Source organism: Capsicum annuum, chromosome 8, assembly GCF_002878395.1.
Source record: "Capsicum annuum cultivar UCD-10X-F1 chromosome 8, UCD10Xv1.1, whole genome shotgun sequence".
In the NCBI taxonomy this organism is placed as follows: domain Eukaryota; kingdom Viridiplantae; phylum Streptophyta; class Magnoliopsida; order Solanales; family Solanaceae; genus Capsicum; species Capsicum annuum.
The window spans coordinates 77,036,949-77,064,236 of record NC_061118.1 but is presented as its reverse complement, the minus strand read 5'-3'; the positions used below and the strand labels follow the sequence as shown (position 1 = coordinate 77,064,236).

Genomic DNA, 27,288 nt, shown 5'->3' with positions numbered 1-27,288 from the left:
CACAGGATAATGTACTATTATTCAAGGCACATGTGTGTTAATACTAGGTGGATACAAATTGATCTTAGAAGAAGAACCAATTCGATCATCAATAGGATTAGCTAGTCTATGGACACTCTTAAGAAAATGTATTATCACTATGTGTCAAAAAATTATTAAGCTCACATAAATACAAACTATCACTCAAACTTTGTTGAATGGCTAATTTTAAAATGTTTGATTTAGCTATTTTATATTGAAGCTCATAAGAAAGATCTTCTTTGTCTTGTATTCCTCCATTTTCCATTAGTATACCTACACAATAGTCCTTACAAAGAGAAGGAGTGCCCAAAGTTCCTTGATAAGTATTAGGAAAAGTAGGTGAAAAGAGAAATTGCACTCAATTTATTCGAGTGCTCAATCGATCTGATCGTCTCTCTATTCGGGTAGAGAGAATTATGCACAAGTATAACAATTCACCCAAAGTAGGTTCCATGGTGGGAGATTGGTTGTCCTTTTTATGACCTGTAATTGGTACCTATTTAAGTCACTCAACCAAAGAACACAATAGGTTAATTTTTTTCAAAAGCTTACAATCACTCAAGAAATCACACCTTCGTTTGCCTGACAAATTGTTTTGGCCAATGATTGTATTTTGATGAGTTGTAAGGGCACAATCTCTATAGGTCAAGAATGAATTCTTGTTTACTTGAGAAAGAATGAAAAAAACTAATAAACAAGTGCCAAGAAATTTCAATAAAATAAGTAAGAAAAAGTAAAAAAAAAGTGGCAAAAAAATTTAAACTCAAGAACTAATTATCAAGTAAGTAGAAATATTACTTGATGTTAATTAGTTTTAGATAAATAAAGAAATGAGATGAGGACTAAAAACTAGTTTACAAGCAATTAAAATGATAATTATATGTTGTTTACTTGAGAAATTTGAAGAAAATAAGTTTAGGAGAAGAAACAGACCAATTTGGACACTTGGTAAAAATTTTTAGGGCTGAAATTGACACTTAGAATTATTTAGGGTCTTCAAATCAAGCCATTGACTGCTGCGATTGATTGTTGATGTGGATGCTGATGTGGATTCTTTTTTTAGAGTTTAATTTTTTTTCAACTAATTTCTACTTTGACCTACAAACACTTTGACCAATTTTGACTTGAAAAATTTGGATCAAAGTGTACCTTTTTCACCTTCTTATTCAAGAACTCCTTGATGAACATCAAGAATACACACTAATTTTCAACACCTTCAAATCAACTCTTAATTGACTCAAAATTTAGGATTAACTTCTCCACAATTGAGGGAACAAAACCCAATTATTTTTAAGTACCAATTCCTCTTCAATAAACAAATCCACTTTTTAAGTTTTAAAAGGTTAAAAGCTTGAAAACTATTAATGAAAACTTTTTTTCTACAACTGCAAGTGACATGAAATTTTGAAGATAGATTCAAAAAACACTAGACAACCTAGAGTAGTATCAAAAACAACAAATAAAATACAAGCAAACTTTGGATTTTTTGATGACTTTTTTGAGATATCAACTTCCCAAGATTAGGCTATACCAAATCTCTTGATACCAAATAATACAAGAAAGAAAATACGAAAGATAAAAGAAATAAAGAAACAAAGAAATAAAGATAAAAAGGATAAAAAATGGGCATAAAAATGGAATTCAAGATATGAAAGACCTTGAAAAATTTAAAGAAACACCTAGCCTATAAGAAGAACCTCAGGTGAATTAAATTTCCTAAGTAGCCTTCCTTTTTAAACTAGAAAAATTCAAAAGCTTCAACAAGACCTCAAACTCTCAAAAGAATATTTGATTTTCCATATTCATTAACATAATCTACCCAGGGAAATAAGAACACCACTATTTATACTAGGATAGAAAAGAATGACACTAGCTGGTACAAATATACCCTTAATAAAGTAAGGATCTTATTTGGTTGTCTTTATTTTAGTGAATTCAAGAAAATTCATGAAATATACATTTGCATACATGACTCTTTTTGTCCCTCCTTTCTTGATCTTCCATTTGAACATGTTATTGGACTTTAGCTTTTTATTCTAAGCACTCTCCAAGCCTATAAGTTATTGACTGATGTAATGCTCTTGAACTTCTTATCTTGGCTTGGTAAGTATGCATCACTGAGATAATTAGTTACTATTGGTAAATGGAAAGATTCTTGAAAGTGTTTATATAGAGTTAAGACTAAATTTTATCTCTTATATATTTATAAATTGAATGACATATTGATTGATCTTTGGACATAACATGTGATTGATTGGTTGTTGGCTTAACAATACTTGTATGCACAACTTATAAATTGTTGATACCTGTTGGAATGGTTATTGATTATTAAAGTACACTTGTAAGTTTTGTATACTTGCTCTACTATCTTGAGAGATACAAAGCGTGAGATCACATTGTGATAGGTTGAGAGAGATAAAATTATAGATATATACATTCATGTTAATGAGTGGCTTATGTTCTAATTGAGCTTATGGATGAGCGATTTTGTTATAGATCAGGTACCATATCAGTATGATATTATTATTATAGATCACACACCATAATAATACGATATTATTATTATTATTGATTGGTATTATGCTAGCATGATATTATTATGGTGGATTAGATACCAGACTAGTACGCTACAATGTATCCTAGTGTGTCCCCTATAGGTCATGACGATTAGGTAAAAATAAGACCTGTTAGCATATGGCAGTAGATTAAGTGGCTATTATGAGTTTTGGTATAGTTAGAATGAGACTGATGAGGAACAAAGATTATACAATTGTGAATTTAATATGGATAAGATACAAGCTTTGTGATATGACTACTTATCCTATCATGGTTTTGTGATGACTTGGTATATCTACCTAATGACTTGTACCTCCCACTTCTTATAATAGCATGATTCTATGATGAATTGATATGTCTACTTCATGACTTGTATGTCATGTGACTAATTATTATAGCACGGTTCTATGATGACTTGATATGTCTAATTGATGACTTGTATGTTGTATGACTGCTTATAATTGCATGGTTCTATGATAGCTTAGTATGTCTACTTGATTACTTATATGCTCTTGATTATTGGCTTTATGTGCCTGGATATTTAGTTATTACCTATTTTTGGACTATTAATTTTGTATGCTTCTGGGAAACTTGATTTACGTGAATACGCTCCTAATTGGTTGATCAGGTTAGTAATTATTCTTATCTTTTAAGATTGAATATATATATATATATTATTTGCCTTATTACTGGGTTATCTTGGGCCGTGGGTGAAGAAATTATAATAGGTAATACGTGATGTGAGAGTAATAGTTTCTGAAAGTGAATTATATTAGTAGTTGATAGACTTATTTTAAGTGAAATAAAATGTATTTGATGCTAGGTTTGGGATATGGTTAAGTATCATGATCATGGTTAGTATGATTAACCTCAGTTGGGCTAGTCTAATGATCTTGAAACAGTAATTTAAGTAGAGTTGACTTAAATTTCCATATTTCTAGACAAATTTCTTATCTTAGGATTGGTTGTGGCTTACTTGACATCTAGAAGTTAACAAGAAACCTTAGCCTAGTTTGGGGCACAAGTTGCCTAAATATGGAAACTGAGGATTAAAAGTGGGATCGTCTTGCCCACATTAGGCCAAGACTTGTGTTATCTTTTGTGGACTTATTTACTAATATTAGGCATAGTTGATACTCATAAACCTTAGTGTAAGGTTACTTAGTGGTTTGACGAATAGTGATGGTATCCCCTTTCTGATAATTACTAATGGCTTATGGCCATGATATTCCTTATAAAAATGATATTGGTCCATTAAAGATGCTATTTCCTCTAAGATGTGATATTGGATCTTTAGATATGTTATTCCTCTTAGATATGAAAATTAGCCTATAGACATGATATTTATCTTAGTCATGATACATGACCTATAGATATGAGATGTCTTATAGATATGATAAGCCTCATAGTATTGAGTTATGGCCTAGTGATATGTTATATCTCCTAGATGTGATATGTGATAAATCTTATAGTATTGACCATCTAGGAAGTATTATCCTTGTAAAGAACACGATCTTAGTTTAGGAATATATATATATACGTGTATGTTTATACACATCTCTCCAGTTGGGACAGAGGAAGATGCGGTATGATGTTTATGATTTTCATGTTTGAATACTACTACTGGCATGCATAGATTTGGTACATTCATGATTGTTGCATCGATGGTTGATACAATTTCAGTTAGATTGTAATACTATTATGGTTTTCACTAAGGGTTAAATCCCACTTTCTACCTCATTAATAGATTTTTGTTCATAATAATAAATGCCAATCTTTAATGAATAACTTATAGGTAAAGATGTTAATAATGATATTTGAAATACTTGACCGAGATAAGCTTCAAATAATGATTTGATACTGCTAATTACTCTAGTCGTGAGATATTTTGACCCTTTCTATACTTAATAATGATTTAGTCCCGAAGGTCATTCTGAGCAGTGGATTTATGAACTTACATTCTTTTATACATAGCTTCAGTTCGTGCACCTATTTATATATATAGATATATATATTTTATGGATAATGAATATTGATGATGAATTATGAATTATGGACATATACTCTACCTTGTTTCCTTCTATGACTATACTTTAGCCCCCGTGGGGGTTATTCTTTACTTTTCCCTCGTGGGGATTGCTCTCTATTATTGATATTAAGTTGGATATTATGATAATACAATAACATCCGATAAGGCCGAAGGATAATATAATGATGTGATAATGCCTGGCAAGGTTAGAGGATATCATGTTGATGCGATAATGCTCGACAAGGCTGGAGGATATTATGATGATATGATACTAACCAATGAGGTCAGAGGATGTTATGATGATGATATTTATACCCGACAAGGATAGAGGATGATCATGATGAGGATGGTAATGAAGATAGTTATGATGATAATGGTTATGGTATTGTGATTCTATTGCATTCATACTTACATTCACACCGTCTATCACTAGTATGCGCCTATTTCTATCAGCTGGTATGGAACGACTGCATAGATATGGGTGATGACTATACTTTGTGTTGTTATATGCTGATTAAACCTTTTGAACTTGAGGCAGTAGGCGCATGTATAGGCTTGGCTAGGTGTTTGGTTGTCTAAAATAGCCGGTTACTTGCGCTATTATCGATATTGTTATTATCATCGTTATGATCATAATTATGTCTAGATTATGACATATTGGTCATTAATTCAGTATCGAGATCGAGGTATAATTCTAGTCTCTTATATCTTTTAATTTCATTATTATGCATGATTAATTCATGATGAGATAAATGTATTAGAAACCCTAAGTATATTGGCATTAAATCCCGATAGAATTATAACGAGGCCTTAAAATAAAGATTTGATAATCTTGGTTGTGCTTTGAGTTGACTTTATATCTATATACATGTATATCTAGCTATATGTAGCTATGGTATTACCGTATATCCCTTCCTTCCTTTGTTAAGATTGTATATTTATTTCTTGGCCTTGTATTGCTATATATCCTTCTTTCGCTCTTTATTCGTATATTGGCCAGAGATATACGATATAGTGTTGAGATTTTTGAGTATGGATGGAATAGGATAGTTCATCTTTGGTACTCTCTTAGCCTTATTATAGTAGTCTCTTAGACATGAATATGTTAGTTTATCCTTATTATCTTATTGGCTATTTTATGTGGTTGCTAAACATTGGGTGTAGTTTTCATTATTTTTATATGTTATATATATCTACTTTATCTTTGGAGATCAGTTTGTAGTTGCCTACTGAGTACTATTTATTCGGTATTCATACTATACTCTGTAGCTTGCAAATCAGAGTATGAGTTATCGCAAATGATGTGTGCATCATGTAGAGCAACCATGGTTCAAAGACTTAGAGTGAGCTCCTTATATTCAAAGTATTACTTATCTTTCTTATATAGTAGACTAGTCTCTATATTGTATTCGGAGATAAGTTATAGCTGGGTATTCATTTGTACTTCACTTTAAAATCTTGTTATATAGAACTCTTGTACTGAAACCATCAGATTTTGGGACTTTATTATGTATTTGATCTATTATTGCATCTTTTTCTACATTTCTTTCTTTATCTATTGGAGTAGTCCATTACTAGTCGTTCCTGACTATGGGTTTGGATTGCCTACTGGTGGATTATAGTAGACGCCATCATAAATTGAGAAATTGGGCCATAAAAAATTGGTATTAGAGCCTATGCTTCACCAGTGTATTAGTACAAGAGATAAGTTCTTAGTAGAGTATTGTGGATTGGTATAGAGACGTCCATAACCTATCTTCAGAAGGCTACTGGTTGACTCCTTATTATGTGTTTGCGTTACTATGAACCTCAAATGTACTTTAAATCTATTTTGTCCTTGAAGGATGATGTGACATTATTAATAGATGCAGATGAGACTTTGACACCTGTTTCCAAAGTTGTAGAGTAATGTCAGACTAAAAAGTCAAAGATAGATGTCGAAGATCTTCAGCGGCAGGTAAAAAGATTTGGGGCCAGCATAGGCTCTGATTGAGCTTGTTATTACTTCAGCACTTAGAGGTTTGGCATTGAGGATCCCGAGCCTATTATAGATCCCTCATAGTCATGGGCAACATTTGATTTATCAAGTAGTTCTCAAACTAGAGTTGGGTCTATTAGTGTTCATCAGGGTTCTTAGCTAGTATTTGAGTACGACATTAGGTATCTAGAGTGGCCCAAACTTATTCCTATGTGATATCCTTCCAAGCATGGCATTGGTGCATGGATGTGTAGAGGACTTAAAATTGTTACTCCATTTAGCGTTAAAGCACTTGATAGCAATTGGGTCTTGTTCTCTTAAAGTATTGATTATACAAGGGTAATAGAGAGAGCATGTATCGGGATATAAGGACGTGGTGGCAAGAGGCCATGCCTTCAGTTTGGTGTTATTGATATTTTGTTTTGGGTGCGGCGAGATGAGATATTGTGTCAGAGGACGCCCCAGATGGAGTAGATCTCTATTAATATTTTCTCCCTATGGGTGTAAATAACACCCTAGATTTTTGACCCTTAGATAATTTCTTGGATTTTTTGTTTTTGTATAAGTTATGACTAGGAGGTATAAGTCATACGTAGGGGTACGAGTAGTATGGGTTGGTCATATAGTGACCAGTGATGGTTGGTGGGTTGGATTGGTTTCTAGATTGGATATGACATGAGAGGTACAAGTCGTATTGCTAGAAATGGGTTATTAGGTTTAGTTCTTTCCTTCAGTTAATCTTAGACTTAGAAACTTAAGTTGGATCTGAGTATGAGTGGCTCACCAAGAGCCATAAGCTAGGGTACGAGTCATACCATGGACTCGTACGGTGGACAGTGTTCATCCCTCTTTTAATTCTATCTTGCCAATGGTACGGGTCATATGCTGAGGGTACGATTTAGTTTGGGTGAGTCATACCTTGGACAGTATTGGTTCCAAAGAGAAAGGCCTAGGGTACGACTGATGGGTACCACTTGTATTGGAGGGTACGACTGGTAAGGTTAGTCGTACCCTATGACGGGAATTTTATCAAATTTAAGTGAGGACAATATGGATATTTCCCCACTTAACCTAATATGGGCCATGACTTTAAACTCACTTGGGAAGTTATTTTCCCTATTATTCTATTCATTAACACATAGAAAACACTCTCTAATCCTCTCTACAGTTCTTGGGTAAAGGAAACTAGGGTTTCATCTTAAGGATTATTTGGGGCTTGTGTTAGTGATATCTCTCCACTATCTTCTCAATTAAGGCATGTACTCTTCACTCATTATTATTTCCAACTAAAGGCAAGGTTTTATATAATGTTTTCATGGTTTGATTATTGTATTATTTTGGGTTTTCAAATATAATTTGGGGGTTTTGGTTATAAATGCTTGATTATGGTTTTTTTCATGTTTAATTATGCTTTTATATGATTTAATGGTGGTTTTGGATATTTGGTTGCATGGTAATAGTTATCTGGTAATTGCCTTTAGCTTTGGAAATACTATGCCCCTAATATGTTTGATAAAATACCTATAAGAATGTTTTCACTACATTGTTGGACTTTTAATGGAACTATTGCATGGTATGGTCTGGTAATGGAACCCTAAATAGTTCAAATGGTTGAATAGAATAATTTAGTGGCCATGGTTATGGTTAATTGAACATCCTTGTGGGGTACAATGGAATCCCCCAAGTAAATATGTTAACAAACAACTTGTGGGGTATATGGGACTCCCCCAAGAAAATATAATAATGGAACACTTGTGGGTTACATGGGACTCCCCCTAGTTAATGTGATTTATGGGTATATGGGAATCTCTTGATCTCTAAAAGGATTGGCTAAGGACATTACTTGCAAGTTAAAGTTGGTATGATAATACCATTATGTATAACCTCAGTTAATAATAATGGTTTGGTTGGTTGGAAATAGTTTTAATTACGCAATAAAGGCGGGGTGTGATAGCTAACTGTGAAGGTGGGAGTCTAACAAATAAACATTAAAAACTCATGTTTGCCAACAAGAGGGGTAGGTCATGTCGACCTTATATGATACTATGAGGTACACAGGAATCCTCTAAGTACACTATACATATGTATCATAAACGGTGAAGGGTACTTGGGAATCCCTTACTCTTATAGTATCTTCAGTTTGTGTGACTACAGCATCGAGATCCATTCATGGGGTTACACTGGACCCATATTAGTCGTGAGTGGTTAAGGACGGTGAAGCTATACGTACCCAGGTTAATGGTTTCAAATGCATGCTAAACCCGATTCATTTTCCTGGTATAGTTATGTATATATGTATGGTTTGAATGCATATGGATAGTTTACTTGATTTTACTGGATGACATTATTTTAATCCTTGTCCTGATTTCATGCTAGTGTTCACCCGCTAACCCATCTTCGAGCTTGTGTATCCCAACACGATGCTGGAACCGACTGTTCTACTCCTCGTGCTTAGTGATAGGACTTCGGGATCAGCTATTCGATTGAAGTGGTGAGCTTCTATCTTTTTGGAAGGCTTTATTTCATGGATGTTATTCAATACTTTAGTTTATTTATGGATATTGGTTTTAGCTATGGTTGGGGGCATGTTCGAACTAGATTTTGGTATTCTTTTGGTTATAGGTTTTAGTGGAACTACTATGGGTTGGAATGGGTAGGATCAGTATTGGTGTGAGCCTTAGTATTGGCATTAGCAATGGGGTTGACATCGTTGGACTAAATTTCTCACTGTTCAATCCTTTTTTATTTTGGGATTATATATATAATTATTATGGAACTCATATAGTTATGGTTCTAGATTATAGTTTGGTTGGTATCGATTTTCAGTTGGGTATCGGATGGTTGGACTCGTTTGGGTGGTCACAGACATAGACCTATCCCAGAGTCTTAGATTATACAATAACGCTATCTTGTTATATGTTTGAAATTCTACCGACTTAGGTTATGTGTTAGTTGATTGGGTTGGGTAAAGGGGGTGGTCTCCAATCCTATTTAGCCTTGGGATGCCTATTACGACAAGGCCCTGGTTTGGGTCATATCAAGTTGGTATTAGAGCTTTAGGTTCATGGTCAATTGAAATTCCACAAAGCCATGTCTAGTAGAGTCTCTTTTAGCGGTGTGACGCACTGATGAGTCCAAATTATATAAGATTCTATTGCTCTTGCTCTATCAAATTTTAGTATGGTTTAAGATATTGTCCCACAGAGATTGGAAAATCTATGCTACAAACTTATGGTATTTTGACTACTATTTGAGAATCAAATTGATGAAAGGAGAGTAATTTCTAAAGTTTTAAAAAAAATATGTAAAGAAATAGTGTTTAAAAGACTGTCTTGGAGAGGAAGTTAGGGGTTGTTGAATTCACTTGGTATGTTTATTATAATAAAATTATTATTTTATTAATTTCTACAAAATTGTAGAATAACTTCCTAGACTTGATTTATGTGCTTATGAGGAATAAAGATCCCTTGAGAGTAATCTTTAAATCAATAAACTTACTTGAGACAATCTCTCCGCGAGGATATAGATTGAAAGAAATAAGATAAAGACCCCTCAAATCAATAATCTTATTTGAGTAAATCCCTCCGCGAGGATACGGATTGAAACAAATAAGATAGAGATTATTTAAATCTAAGCCATAGTTCAAAATAATCCTTCCGTGAGGATAAGGATTAAAAGAAGCAATTTCAAAGATTTAATATAATAATTGACTAAAAATTATTATTACTTATATTTTATGAAATACTTATAGTTTATTTAGTTTTCTTCCTTGGGGAATGTACAACTTAATATAACTATAACTATGATATAAAATATCAAGTAACACTAATTTCTAGTAAAAGTATGTCAACACGAAGTATATAGCTTTTAAATAAAATCAAGTCTTGAAAGAACTAAAATAAGATTGATATTATAATATTACACCAAGTTTCTTCAATGCTCTCAACACAAAGAGATCACTCCATTATGTAAGTAGAAAAAAAACTTAAACTTAAGAAACTAGATATATAGAAAAGACTTGAAGAAATATTTTTATTATAAGAGACCAACACTTTATTTTTGCTAATTGTTGGATGATTAATAATCAAAGAAATGCCTTTATTTATAGAAAATTATAATATTGAACCAAGGAATGCATTCATTGAAGTGATAGTTGTAACCATCAACTTGTAACTTCTTCTTCAAACCATCACTTGTTTCAGTCCTTCACTTGACGGGTGTAAGTAAGCTTTTAAGTGAAGATCATCACCCATGAGCTTTCCTACTTCTTCCAAAAAGTTTCACGGTTGTGGCTATGAAATTGTGGTTACACCCGTGGAATTCTTTTATTTCTTCAATAATTTATTTCTTCTTTTAGTCTTCTCTTGTACTCTTTTTCCTGTAGAATTTGTCGAAAAATATTTGAGGATAGAATATAATTATTCATGTTTTATTTAAAAATATAATTTTTATTTACTAAATTATATGAATAATTATATCCATCGAACTCCCCCGTACTTGAACTTTTGCTTGTCCTCGAAGAAAAATAAGATTTTTAAAGATTTTAAAAATTCATGATTTTGGTAGGGTAGAAAATTTATGCAGAATAAATTTCTTTCATAATGCCCAATTTAATTAATCTTTCTAAATTCACCAAATGTTCACCTTATTCTGAATTTTGCCCCGATCAGAAAGAACTTGCTTTCTTCTTCTCTTCAATCCTTCAGAATTGATAGGTTTATGATTACTTATTCAGTGAGTATCACAGTTATGTGCATAGGCATGATCCTTATGTTTGTCTCCACTAATATAGATTCAACACTATTTTCTGAAAATCATTTTAGGACTTTATAGGCTTGTAATGTTAGGCTTCAGGCTAGTAGGATAAGGATATTTTAATAGTGACTTTTCTTTTTCCAGCTTGGGACAACTCCTTTCTTTCATTCTCATTCCTCTTTTTTAATTTCTCTTTCTTTTGCCATTTCTCAAAGAAAATTACATTTCAAAATTTTCTTTTTCTTTCTTTTTTTATCTATTGAATACTATTCATTTATAGTTGAAGTGAATATATGTGTATATTGAACATATATATATGGTCATAGAATTAGAGTGTTAAAAAAAAAGTAGGGCTCAAAATAAGGGTTCTAAGAAGGAAAAATATATGGGTGTGGATAGAAATAGAGGTTAAAATTTGATATCAAAGAAGGCCTAGTATCATTTTTTAGAAATAAGTATCGTCTATTATTTCACCTTGAGAAACATTAAGAGCAAGTTCTAGCCAAATTTGTTGATTCCTCATGTTTAGTGATCATAATTCTTCTCAATTCACAAGATTTCTGAGTTGAAGATGCTTGTTTTTTCCTTCAAAAAATCAAAAATAAAAAATTATGAAAATCATATGGTGAAAATAGAAAGAAATAATCTTGACCATAATGTAAAAAAATATTTTGTTAATTTAAAACCTACAATGCAATCATGTTTAAAGAGAAATATATAAGATATTTTTGGCTTTCAAATTTACAACTGCAGAAGAAAGCTTGAAAGAAACTGCAATCATCCCTCTTATATTTATTATAAGTAAATATATATTTATATATAGATTATATTCCTCAGCGTCGATGTGATTGTTGCTTCTATGGAACTTTCATATGTCCTTCTACAATAGAAATATGATTATATGAGCAAAAATGATTAGAATAATAATATTAAGTAATGATAAATAAAGATTTAATAGGTTATGATTTTAAGGATATATATATCTCTCAAGGAAAAAATACTTTTCAATTTAGTTTTGATTCCTTGATTATGTAGTGACATATTAGATACAAGTTTATATATTTGTGAATAATAGTGCTATAAATAAATAATTATTTGTCCTTGGTTTAATATAAACCAAAAAATTACCTAAGCCAATAATTATTGTGCACAATGAATTGGTTAATCAACCAGTTACTTAGGCATACCGATCATCATGGAATTACTTATGTATAGGTGACTTTGTTTTTGTAGAGGCCTTTATGAGATGTTCTGGTTGTACAATAACCTGGATATTAACTAAGTCAATTGATTAAGCAATTAATTGATGTGAATTTATACTGGACTTATGAGGCTCCATTGCTTCACCCTCAATGGATACGAGTAGAAATAGTAGTTCTGAGTTTAATGTCATCACCCGACTTATTAATTGCTTGATTGATTATTCAATCAATGTCACTGACGGTTGTTCATCAAACCTTCCTTCAAAATGTAATTTTAGACTATGACCATTTACCTTAAACTTATCTCCATTTTTGATTTGTTGTATTTTAATAGCTCCATAAGAAGTGATATTTGTAAAACTGTAGGGACCTGTCCATTTTTTATTTTTTTCTTTAAAAAATTTAGGTATTTTCACAGGCTTCTAACCTTAGTCTTCTAATTCATTGACTTGGAGAAATCCATTTTTTTCAGCAGAGGTTAATTCAAAATTCAGTGTTTTCAACGCCCCAAAATCTTTGTGTTCTAATTAAACAGGTAAATGACAAGCTTTTCCAAAGACTAATTTATATGGAGATGTGCCAATTGGTGTTCTAAAGGCCGTTCGGTATGCCCATAAAGCATTATCTAATTTTAAGACCTAATTTTTTCTCAAAATTTCAACCGTCTTTCCTAGTATTCCTTTTATTTCACGATTAGTAACATCTACTTGTCCTTGAGTTTGAGCATGATATGTTGTTCCTGTTTTATGAGTCACATCATATTTTATAGCAACGAAGAATATTGTTTATCAAGGAAATGAGTCCCTTGATCGCTAATAATGACTTATGGTATGCCAAATCTGGTAAAAATCCACACTGTACGAGCATTATTTTTTTTGTGGGAACTGTCTCTACCCACCGATACATAATCCACTGCCATGAGAATATATGTATAAGAGTGAGAAGAAGGAAATGGACCTATAAAATCTATTCCCCAAACATAAAAAATTTCACATACCCGTATTGATTATAATGGCATCTCATCTCTCTTTGTGATATTACCTGTTCTCTGACATTGATCACACTTTGTGACATATGCTCGAGCACCCTTAAAAATTATTGGCTAGAAAAATCCAGCTTTCAAAATTTTGAAGGCGGTTCGATTGTCTACATAATGTCCTCCAATCGCTCAACCATGACAGTGATAAAGTATGTTGTCCATATCCTCCTCAGGTACACATCGTATGATGATAGAATATTGGTGAAATATGGTAGGTGCATTACACAAACCAAATGTCATTCTCCTATAGGCGTATGTTCCATGAGGGCATGTGAAAGTTGTCTTATTTTGATCTTCAAGTGCAATTGGTTTTAGGATATAACCTTAATATCCATCAAGAAAATAGTAAAATCATATCCTACTACCCTTTCTAACATTTGATCAATAATTAGTAAAGAAAAATAATCTTTTTTTGTAATCAATACAAACTCTCCATCCTGTGACTATTCTAGTAGGTATGAGCTCATTATTTTTTTTCTTATGACTGTAACACCCCCTTTTTTGGTACTACCTAAACAAGACTTACCCATGGACTATCAGAAATAGGATAGATAATACCGGCTACCAGAAGTTTTACTATCTCCTTTTTTACTACTTCTTGCATTGCAGTATTTAATCTCCTTTGTGGTTGGACTATTGATTTGTAGTTATCCTCCATGAGAATTTTGTGTGTACAAATAACCGAATTAATTCCTTTGATATCTACCACCGTCCATCCTATGGCTCCTCTGTATGCTCGTAGTACCTCAATAAATTTATGTTCCTGTATAGCAGTCAAAGAAGATGAAATAATCACTGGAAACAATTCAGGCTCAAGATAGGCATATTTTAACTAGGAAGGGAGTATTTTAAGTTCAAATTTTTGTTGAACTCCTTTTGATTGTATTCCTCATTCTTATAATCATTTTCCTCGCTTCTGATGGGTGGATTATCATCTTGTGGTGCGTCAGAATTAAGCAAACATCTTTCCATGAAATCTAGTGTTAATTTGTGATCTTGAAATTCATATGCAATATCTTCAATCATATCAACTGAAAAGCATGAAGATGAAATCTCATCTCCTGAAAATCTTAACATTTTTTGCATATAAAAAATAACCCTTTCTTCATCTATTCTCAAAATTAGTTGTCCTTGATGGACATCTATGCTTGCTCTTCCGGTTGTAATAAATGGTCTATCCAGAATTATTGGTTCATCAGGATATTCCTGCATTTCAAGTACTATAAAATCTACAGGAAAAATAAATTTATCTACTTTCGCAAGTACTTCTTAATTATTCCTTTAGTTTTTTTAGTACTTTGATATGCAAACTGAAGAGAAACACTTCTATTTTTTATTTTTCCAAGATCCAATTTTTGTAAAATAAAAAATATCACTAAATTTATTGAAGCTCCAGAATCACATAGTACTTTTTCAAAATATACTCCTCCCAAAGTGCATGGAATTGTGAAACTACTTGGATCACTGAGATTTTATGGTAGCTTATTTTGAAGTATGACACTACATTTTTTGGTAAGTACTACCACAAAAGCTTCTTCCAGTTTTCTTTTGCTTGAAAAATTTCTTTCAAAAATCTAGCATATGAAGACATCTACAAAAGAGCCTAAGTGAAAGGAATATTTATATGAATTTGCTTTAAGATATCCAAAAATTTAGTAAATTGCTTGTCAATCTTCTCTCTTTACATTTTTTGAGGAAAAAGGATAGTCACAGAGGTAAAAGTCATTTCTTTACTATTCTTCTCTTCAATTATTTTTTCTTTTTCTTTTGATGGTCCTGTGGGTATTTCAGTATCTTTATCTTTACTTACCTGTTGTTTTGACAGATCTATTTCTTGAATATCTGCATAAGGTTCATCAAGATTCTTACCTGATCATAGAGCGATGGCTTTACGATGCTCTTTTGTATTTTTATCTGTATTGCTTGGTAAAGAGCCTTAAATCTATTCTGACACAAGAGTTACCAACCGACTTGATTGAATTTCTAGATTTTTAAAAGCTGCTTTTTGACTCTTAAATTTTTCATCAGTGTCTTTGATGTGTTTATACAATAAGTCATCAATATTTTGATGGGCTTGTGTGGGTATTTGTTGATAGAAAACTGTTTGTTGATATGATTTAAAATTTGGTGTTGCATGATTTTGATTCTGAAATCCAGGTGGACCTTTTACTGATTGTTTTTGAAAGTTTTGAGGATTTTCAGCACCATTAGGATTTCTCTATTGAAAGCTTGGATGTTTCTGTGCCAAGGGGCTACCAAAAGAGTATGGCTTATATCCGAGGACATTAAAATTTTCATCCTTTTGATTTGTTGCTTGACATTCATGGTTTAAATGATTTGCTTTACACATGTCACAAGACTTGACTCGAACTGATTGTTGGCATTCACCTAAAAAGATTCAAAATTTTTTGCCAAAGAACCAATCTGTTGTATTAGTGTATTTAAAACATCTTCTTGATTTACTATAGCAGCCTTTTTGAAGATTATGTGACTAGATGGCCAATGAATAGTATTTTCTGAGATTTCATTCATCATTTGCAATGCTTCCTCTGTGGTTTTACCCATGATAGAGCCTCCTGCAGCTGCATCTATCTTATTTCTAGAAGAAGGCTTTAGTCCATGATTAAAAAATATATATAATTTCATATGTTCAGGTATGCCATGATGTGGACATTTTCTTAACATTGCTTTTAATCTTTTCCAAGCCTGATTAACTAATTCAATTTCAGTATGCAAGAAATTAGAAATCTCTTGTCTTAACTTTGTAGTTTTAGCTGGAAAAATATTTGTTTAAAAATTTCTGAGTCATGTGGTAATAGACCCTTGAGGTAAACTTTGCAACCAAGTTTTGGCATCTCCTTTTAAAAAAAAAGGAAATAGCTTTAACTTAATTGCTTCAGGAGATACTCCACTGTATTTAGCAGTTTCAACTAATTCTAAGAAATCAATGAAATGAATATGTGGATCTTCACTTGGATCATAAAAAAAAGTACATGATTGTTTAATTGTTTGAATTAATCTAGTCCTAATTTCAAAATTGTTGGCTACTACTGGGGGTTTTCGAACATTAGATTCACAGTTGAAGTGGTCTGGTCTAGTGTAATCCCTCAAAATTCTATTTGCGGGTCCAGGCACCACTTCATCAAACTGATCATCTAGAGCATGTGGTGGAAATTTTTGTGGATTAGTTTCATCATCCGGTCGATGTTCTATACTGCTAAAGTTTTGAGAAGTTGATGTTTGTTCTTTCCTACGCCAATGAATTGTTCTTTCAATTTCTAGATCGTAACTAGCTAAATTTTTTATAGAGGAGCAGGTCTTAAACTACCTGAAACTTATAAAGTAGAGAAATGAGTCCAATGAAAATAAAAATAAATAAATTAAGACAAGAACGAGATTAGGGATAGTAATCTTTAAATCAATAAACTTACTTAAGGTAATCTCTCCGCGAGGATATAGATTGAAAGAAATAAGATAAAGATCCCTCAAATGAATAATCTTATTTGAGTCAATCCCTCCGCGAGGATATGAATTGACATAAATAAGATAAAGATGAAGCAATTTCAAAGATTTGAAATAATAATTGACTAAAGATTATTATTACTTATATTTTATGAAATACTTATAGTTTATTTAGTTTTCTTCCTTGTGGGAAGTATAGCTTAATATAACTATAACTATAATATCAAATAACAAGTAACACTAATTTCTAGTAAAAGTATTTCAACACGAAGTATTTAGCTTTTAAATAAAATCAAGTCTGGAAAGAACAAAAATAAGATTGATATTATAGTATTATACCAAGTTTCTTCAACTGTCCCAACACAAAGAGATCACTCCATTATGTAAGTAGAAAAAAAACTTAAATTTAAGAAACTAGATATATAGAAAAGACTTGAAGAAATATTTTTATTACAAGAGACAACACTTTGTTTTTTCTAATTGATGGATGATTAATAATCAAAGAAATGCCTCTATTTATATAAAATTATAATGTTGAACCAAGGAATGCATTCTTTGAAGTGGTGGTTGTAACCGTCAACTTGTAACTTCTTCTTAAAACCTTCACTTGTTTCATTCCTTAACTTGACGGGTGTAAGTAAGCTTTTAAGTGAAGATCATCACCCATGAGCTTTCCTACTTCTTCTAAAAAGTTTCACGGCTGCGGCTATGAAATTGTAGTTACACCCGTGGAATTCTTTTATTTCTTCAATAATTTATTTATTCTTTTAGTCTTCTCTTGTATTCTTTTTCCTGTAGAATTTGTTGGAAAATATTTGAGGATAGAATATAATTATTCATGTTTTATTTAAAAATATAATTTTTATGTACTAAATTATATGAATAATTATATCCATCACACGTGCCACACTCATAAGATAGAGGCTATAAGACATTTATGAATGTTTTACTTTTTTGATCTTCTATTATCAAATTTGTTGTAGAAGTCCTGGAATCTCCTCTAGTCCTTGTTTATTCACTTTTCAGATCATGCCTTGATGATCTGGAACACATGGAAATTCTTCTGTCCCATCTGGGGATGATGTTGATAGGGTACGCCCTACACCTGGAGTTCACACTCAGTCCCAGGGTCCTATCCCTAATTGTTTTGGAGTTCCCCCAATTTCTACTAGTACTCCTCAAGGTGAGGTGACTAATGCAGAATTTCATCCATTGATTCATGTTATTTCTCAGTTGGTTGCTGCTCAAGCTGAGCGGGATGCATCTGTTGTTTCATCTATTGAGGCGACAAAGGTTGGAAGTTTATGAAAATGAATCCTCCTACTTTTACTAGAGTAAATATAGATGCAATCCTCTGGGTTTCTTTGATGAAATAGAGAAAATCTTTACGGTGATGCAGGCCACGAATATAGAAGGGGTGAATTTTGTAGCTTATCAGCTTAAGGATGTTGTGTATCAATGGTATAAGGAGTGAGATATAGATAGAGATAATGTTGAGGAGTTGTCTTTATGGGAGACTTTCTCAAATACTTTTCTGGATTGCTTCTTTCCTCAGGAGCTAAGAGAAGCAAAGATGGAGGAGTTTATAAATCTTAAGTAAGGAAAGATGACTGTCAAGGAATATGCCTTGAAATTTCATCAGCTATTAAGGTATGCTCTGAACTTGGTATCTGATACAAGGGTGAGGATAAGACAGTTCACTTCTGGGCTATCTCGGGATTTGATCGTTGAAAGTAAGACTACATTTCTGATTAAGGATATAGATATTTTGAGGTTGGTTGTCCATATACAACAGGTGGAGGAAGTAAGGAAACAAGCAGAGTTTGGGGAAAGGCAGGGTAAGAGGAGCAGGTTCTTTGAGTAGGGTGGTGCTTAGCAAAAAGGTGGTTGGGATGGCGGTAAATGGTAAAAAAAAAAGTGGGGAAGTTCTGGATCCTTCCCTTCTGCTAGTGCTTCTTACCCGAAGTAGTTAAGTGATAAGCGTCAATAGGGTGGAGATAATTTCCAGGAACAGGGTGCCAATCTCAAGCAAGTGGGTCTCTGTAGGCTTTTTCATGCCCTTATTACCAGTTTTGTGGTCCTTTTCATTGGGGTTTTTACAATGTATGGAGGGATAGATGTTTCAAATATGGCCAACCAGGCCATATGCTCAGGAATTGACCTATTGATAAGGGTGCTTTGGGAGCGGTCAAAGCCCCGATTGCTTTATCTTCTACTCCTGCACCTAGTGGTGCTGCTTTTGCATCTGATCTAATTTATGGTACTGGCACAGGTCAAAATAGGTTATATGCTCTTACATATCGATAGGAATTTAAGGCATCACCTGATGTTGTTACGGGTATATTACAACTCTTTTCTTGTGACGTGTATTGTTTGCTTGATTTGGAGTCCACTCTTTTTTATGTGACCCCATTTGTGGCTGTGTTTTTTGGTTTTGATCTTGAGGTTATTTTGGATCCATTTTTTATTTCTACCTTGGTAGGTAACTTGGTTATTGCTAAGAGAGTCTATAGGATATGTATGGTTTCTGTTGTTAATAGGGATACTTTGGTGGATTTATTTGAACTTGATATGGTAGATTTTGATGTTATTATGGGTATGGATTGGTTACACTTTTATTGCATATCCTTAGATTGTCGGACTCATAAGGTTGGTTTTAGGTTCCTCAGTGAACTGATTATGGAGTAGGAGGGTGGTTCCCTAGAGGAAGTTTTATTTCTTATCTTAGATCTTAGAGATTAATCTCCAAAGGGTATTGTTATCACTTGTTCTTGGTTAATGATTCTAACTCAGAAGGTCTTTCTTTATATTTGGTTCCGGTAGTAAATGAGTCTCATGAGATCTTTTTGGAGGATCTTCCTAGTATTTTTCAAGATAGGGAAATTGAGTTTGGTATTTATTTGGTTTTGAACACTCGTCCATTATCTATTCCTCCTTATAGAATGGCTCTGACATAATTGAGGAAACTTAAGGAGCAAATTAATGATCTTCTAGATAAGGGGTTTATTCGCCTAGTGTATCCCCATAGGGTGCACTGGTGTTGTTCGTGCATAAGAAGAATGGTTCCCTTCGAATGTGCATTGACTATTGGCAGTTGAATAATGTAATGATCAAGAACAAGTATCCTCTTCCAAGGATAGATGATTTGTTTGATCAGTTGCAAAGTGCCAATTTCTTTTCTAAGATAGGTCCTCGGTTAGGTATCATCAGCTTAATATTAGGGAGAAGGATATCCCTAAGATGACTTTTCATACTCGGTATGGGCAATTTGAATTCTTGGTGATGTCATTTGTTTTGACCAATACCCCCGTGATATTTATGGATTTGATGAACAGGGTTTTCAGGCAGTTCTTGGATCTTTTTGTCATTGTGTTCATTGTTCTTAGATCTTTTTGTCATTATGTTCATTGATGACATTCTATTTATTTCAAGAGTGAGGTAGATCATACTAATCACCTCCGTGTGGTGTTGTAGACCTTAAAGGAACAATAATTGTATGCTAAGTTTCCTAAATGCGAATTTTAGTTGAACACTATGACTTTTCTTGGTCACATTATTTCTAGTGATGAATTCATGGTGGATCCTCAAAAGGTTGCAGTAGTTAAAAGGTGGCTGAGACCTATGCCGCCAATTGACATTCGGAGTTTTTTTTGGTTTGGCTAGGTATTATAAGTGGTTTGTGGAAAACATTTTGATGATAGCTATGCCTTTGACCAAATTAACTCAGAAGAAGGTAAAGTTTTCCTGGTCGAATGCGCGTGAAGGGAGTTTCGAGAAGCTTGGGGGTAAGCTAACTTTGCCTTCTGTTTAACATTGCCTGAAGGTAATTAGGGGTTTGTGGTTTATTGTAATGCATCTCAGGTGGGACTTGGTTGTGTTTTGATGCAACATGGGAAGGTGATTGCCTATGCTTCTAGGCATTAAAGGTGCATAAGAGAAGCTATCTTACTCATGATTTAGAGCTGTTGGTGGTGGTTTTTGCTTTGAAAATCTGGCGGCATTATTTATATAGAGTGCACATGGACATCTTTTCTAATCATAAAAGTCTACAGTATGTGTTCACTCTAAAGGAGCTTAATCTCAGGAAAAAGAGATAGTTGGAGTATCTCAAGGACTATGGTATGAGTCTTTACTACCACCCAAATAAAGCAAACATGGTTGCTGATGCTCTTAGTAGGTTGTCCATGGAAAGGATGGCTTATATGGAGAAAGGAAAGTGAGATTGGTGAAGGAAATTCATCGCTTGGCCAATCTTGGAGTTCGTCTCTTGGACTCCAAAAATGGTGGGCTAATAGTATAGGAAGTAGTTAGGCCATCTCTTGGTGCAGAGATCAAGGAGAAACAAGTGCTAGATCCTGTCTTGATGAAAATTAAGAGTGATATTGGTGTGCAAAAGGTAATGGTATCTAAGATTAGTGACGATGGTACTTTGAGGTACCAAGGGAGTTTGTGTGTCCATAATGTCGATGATTTGTGACAAAGGATATTGACTGAGGCATATGAGTCGCGCTATGTTGTACATCCCGGTTCAATAAAAATTTATCATAAACTCAAGGAGATGTATTAGTGGAGTGGTATAAAAAGGGATATGGCTGATTTAATAGCCAAATACATAGTGTATCAACAAGTTAAAGTTGAGCTCATAAGGGGTAGGTTGTATCAAGAAATTGATTTGCCCAAATAGAATGAGAGGTAATTAATATGGATTTTGTTACCAGTCTTCCTTGGCCTCAGAATCAATTTGATTCAGTTTGGTTCATTATGGATAGGATGAAAAAGTCTACTCACTTCTTGTTAGTGAGGACTAACTTTTCATCGAAGGACTATGCGAAGTTATATTTAAGAGATTGTAAAGCTGCATGGGGTACTTGTTTTAATTATCTCTGATCATGGTATGCTATTTTTATCTCATTTTGGCGGTCTTTTTAGAAAGGGTTGGGGACTAAGGTTAGTTTAGGTACTACTTTTCATTTGCAGAAAGATGGGCAAGCAGAGAGAATTATTCAAACATTGAAAGATATGCTTCTGGCATGCATGATTGATTATGGTGGCAATTGGGTTGATCATCTACGTTTGTAGAGTTTGCTTACAATAATAGCTATTATTCTAGTATTGGTATGGCCCCTTTTAAGGCATTGTATAGTAAGAGGTGTAGATCTCCTTTTGGGTGGTTTGAGCTTGGTGAGGCGGATATGTTTGGTCCGAATTTGGTTTATCAGGATATGGAAAAGGTAAAGGTGATTTGGGATAGGCTTAAGGCATTCCAAAGTCGCCAAAAGTCCTGTGCGGATGTAAGGCGTAGAGACTTGGAGTTTGAGGTTAGGGATTAGGTGTTCCTAAAGGTATCTCCCATGAAGTGAGTAGTGTAGTTTGGTAAAAAATGAAAGCTCAATCCCTATTTGGTGGTCCTTATATGGTCTTACGAAGCGTTAGTAATATTGCTTATAAACTGGACTTGACTTCTAGTTTAGGCTCCATTCATACGGTATTCCATGTTGAAGAAGTATATTGATGATCCTTCTTTAGTTGTACCATTGGAGGGATTGGGTGTCTCGAATTCTCTGTCTTATGAAGAGGTACCGATAGAGATATTAGATAGGCAGGTTCATCGGTTACAGAACGAGAATATTGCCTTAGTTAAGGTTCTATGGCGGAACCACAAGGTCGTAGAGGCACTATAGGAAGCAAAAGAGAACATGAATTCCAAGTATTCGCATCTGTTTTTTGCTTCTAGGATTCGTGAGAAAGGTATATGTTCTTCAACATACTTTTGTTTTCAAACTTTGTTAAAGGGAAGATTGATATATTTGCATCTTTATTTTCTAACTTGGTTAAAGGTTGGATTGATATTTGATAATGAAAATGAATCTTTCTTGTGGTTACCCTACCTTGTCCGTCATTCAGGGATGAATGTCCTTAGTAGGGGAGACTATAACACCTTGGGTTTTTGACCCTTAAAAAATTTCCTGGATTTCTAGTTTCTGGATAAGTTACAACTAGGGTGAACGATTCATATGCAGGGGTACGAGTGGTATGAGTTGGTCGTATGCTTACCAGTGATGGTTGATAGGTTGGATTGGTTTCTTAAATAGATATGACTTGAGTGGTACGATTTGTATTAGTAGATATCGGTTATTGGGTTTGGTTCTTTCCTTCAATTAATCTTAGACTTGGAAACATAAGTTGGATCTGATTACGAGTAGCTCACTATGAGTCGTAAGCCAGGATATGAGTTGTAACATGAACTCATATAGTGGATAGTGTTCAGTCCTCTTTTAATTCTATTGTGTTAAGGGTACGGGTTATGCTTAGGGTATAATTTTTTTTGGGTGAGTTGTACCTTGGACAATGTTGGGTCCATGGAGGGAGGCCTAGGGTATGAGTGGTGGGTACCTCTCGTATGAGAGGGTACGATTGGTATAGTTAGTCATACCCTATGATGGGAATTTTATGCAGTTTAAGTAAGGGAATCTGGATATTTCTCTACTTAATCTAATAAGTCCCCATGACTTTTAACTCACTTTGGAGGTTATTTGCCCTACTATTCTCTTTATCAACACTTAGAAAATACTCTTTAATCCTCTCTAAAGTTCTTAGGCAAAAAAAGTTAGGGTTTCATCTTAAGGATTAATTTGGGGTTTGTGTTGGTGATCACTCTCCACTATCTTCTCAATTAAGGCATGTACTCTTCCCTCATTGTTAGTTTCAACTAAAGGTATGATTTTATACAATGTTTTCATGGTTTGATTGTTATATAGTTTTGGGTTTTCAAATATAATTTGGGGGTTTTGGTTATAAATGCTTTATTATGTTTCTTCCCATGTTTTAATTATGCTTTTATATACTTTAATGATGGTTTTGGATAATTGATTGCATGAGAATAGTTATCTGGTAATTGCCTTTGGTTTTGGAAATACTATGCCCCCAATATGTTTGATAAAATGCCTATGAGAATGTTTTCACTACATTGTTGGACTTTTAATGGAACTATTGCATGGTATGGTTTGGTAATGGGACCCTAAATAGTTTAAATAGTTTGGAATGGTTGAATGGAATGATTTGGTGTTCATGGTTATGGTTAATTGAACATCCTTGTGGGGTACAATGGAATCTCCCAAGTAAATATGTTAACAAACAACTTGTGGGGTACATGGGACTCCCCTAAGCAAATATAATAATGGAACACTTGTGGGATACATAGGACTCCCCCAAGTTAATGTGATCTATGGGTACATGGGAATCCCTTGATCTCTAAAAAGTTTGGCTAGGTACATTACTTGCAAGTTATAGTTGGTATTACGATCACATTATGTATAGCCTCGGTTAATAATAATGGTTTGGTTGGTTAGAAATGGTTTTAATTTGGAAATAAAGATGGGTTGTGATATCTAATCGTGAAGCTGGGAGTCCAACAGATGAATACTGGAAACTCATGTTTGCCGACATGAGGGGTAGGTCATGGCGACCTTATATGATACTATGAGGTATACGGGAATCCCTTAAGTATATTGTACATATGTATATGGTATCTCTGGTTCATGCGGCTACAACATCGAGGCCCATTCTGGGGGTTACACTGGACTCATATAGCCCGTGGGTGGTTAAGGAAGGTTAAGCTACACATACCCAGGTTAATGGTTTGAAATATATGCTAAACTCAAATCCCTTTCTTGACATAGTTATGTATATATATGTATGGTTTGTATGCATATGGATGGCTTACTTGGTTTTATTGGATAACATTATTTTATCCTTATCTAGAGTTCATGCTACCATTCACCCGCTAACCCATCTTCGGGCGACTGTATCCCCATGCGATGCAGGAATTGGCTGTTCTACTTCTCCTGCTTAGCATTGGACTTCAGGATCAGCTAATGGATTAAAGTTGTGAGCTTCCATCTTTTTGGAAGGCATCATTTCATGTATACTATTCTATACTTTGGTTTATTTATGGATATTAGTTTAGTCTATGATTTGGGGTATGTCCCAATTGGATTTTGGTATTCATTTAGTTAGAGGGTTTATTAGAACTACTATGGGTTGGAATGGATAGGATCAGTATTAATGTCATCCTTAGTATTGGCATTGGCATTGGGGCTGACATCATTGGAAATTTTTTTTCACTGCTCCATTCTTTTTTATTTTGAGATTATATATATAATTATTATGGAACTTATATGGTCATGGTTTTGGATCATTGTTTGGTTAGTATTGGTTATCGATTGGGTATCGAATGGTTGGACTCATTTAGGCGGTCATGGACATAGACCGATCCCAGTGTCTTGGATTATGGAATAACGCTATCTTGTTATTTTTTTTTGGAATTCATCCAACTCAGGATATCTATTGGTTGATTGGGTTGGGTAACGGGGGTGCTCTCCAGTCCTGGTTGGACTTGGGATGCGTATTCCGACAAGGCCCTAGTTCAAGTCGTGTTAGTGTAGCATTTAGGTTTGAGTCCCATTTATCTTGGCACATTGGTCTTACTGTAGCCCTTGAGTGGTATATGATATTAATGTTTATTTTGGTGCTGCCTATTCATTATATAGATGTTTCTATTGCTATTACTGCTTGAGATTATTGATTGGGTAACTGTTTAGACTAGTGTTATTAGTTAGAATTTTATTCTTTGTAATCTTATTCAATGGCTAAAGTAGATATAGTCTGATTTGATGATTTCTTTCCCATAGCGTGACGGGGTTGATTATTTTCCCTCTTGTTTAGTTGGGTTAGATTGCTGTGGAAATATATTGCGGTATTATAGGTAAGTTGATCTTTTGTGGTTCTGTATGGTTCTAGAGTTGGAAATTTGTTTTATTACCCAAAATTGAGTTGGAGATTCTTAGACTTTCCTCTTGGATGCGAAGTCTCTTGTGTTGGCTATCTCTTTCTATATAGCCCATTTTTGAACTTGACTAGTTTCGGGATCCATTTTTCGTTTGTGGCTATTTCATCACATGATAGTGATTTTGATATTGATGTTGAGATGCAGTGAATCCATCTCTTAGGTTTGTTGAGTTTGTTCTCTTATGATGGTTTGCCCTTGTTATTATTGTAGAGATTGAATATTTCCTTCATTCTGTGATATGGTTATGTCTAATGTGGAGTTGGAAAATTAGAGGCAGGTGATCTTTCCTGTGATAGTTTCTTAAGTTGGCAATGTGGGAATTCTTTATCTTGAGTTGTTGATTTTCTAGTGGCGCTCTTGACTTGTACTGTGGTTTTGAGATTGATATGTCTCTTCTTCGATGATGTGATTCTTGGGTGGATTCAGGAAATCCCCATCTCAGAGTTTGTTGGCCTAATTAGGCTTAGTAGAGTGTTTCTCCTTGATGACATGTGCCTATGACTACTCTTTGCTGAAATAGAGGGTTGGATGTGTTAGTTTTTGGCTTGAGTTGCATTTCTTTGAGTTGATAGAGTTTTTGCCATCACTAGTGTGATTTGTAGCCTTTATGAGTTCTTGAGTTTGCTTTGATAGTTCATGCCCTACAACAGATATGGAGTGGATCTCCTGTGTTTTTAGCTAGTAATTTATCTTCTGTTGCAATTTTCTTCTTCTGCTATGTTTCAATTTCGGTTCAACATGATATGGTACAGATATACCTGATTCAGATAGTATGGTTTATGTGAGTATTGGACCTTGGTTGGGATGGTGATCTGAAAGTTATAATAGATTTGGAGTATTAATGCCTACCTGTCTTCAGGTTTGGTTTGGGTAGTTGAGACTGAGTAGTTCAACCTTAATATTGAGTGTAACCCTTATTTTAGATTTGTATCAGTTTGGATTTCATTAATAGGCTGGTTGGGCCTACTCCATGGTTGCCTATTTGATCTTCACGAATTTGGATGTATTATAGTTGCTATGTGTTCAGATGTTAGCCTATGTACCCAGTATTGTTTCCTTCAATTTTGACCATGAGTCATTAGTCTTCTTTGGAATTTTTGATAATATACTCACTAGGAGTAATATACCTGAGTTGGATTCAGTATGGTTCCATTCTCGATTAATGAGGAATCCTGGAATAGATTGTTCAATGATGAGTAGTTATGCTTTGATCTTCTGGATTTCAACTTGATTATCATTCGAACTAGATATAGCATTAGCATAGATTGCATCCTTTGATTATCTCCATATGTGTGCCCAGATAGCGCCTTATGAGCTTATTCTCACATTTGCCATATGAATTTTCAGTGTTTGATACGGTTATGACTACCCCTACGTGTACACGGCCTTTCACACGAA

At 33.9% G+C, this 27,288-nt stretch overlaps 1 non-coding gene across 1 annotated transcript; it reads left to right on the top strand.

Moving 5' to 3' along the window:
* Positions 1-16,236: 16,236 nt before the first annotated feature.
* LOC124886820 lies at positions 16,237-16,343 on the top strand. The gene has a single exon (XR_007044227.1). It is a non-coding gene; the product is annotated as a small nucleolar RNA R71 (small nucleolar RNA).
* The last annotated feature ends 10,945 nt before the right edge of the window (positions 16,344-27,288 follow it).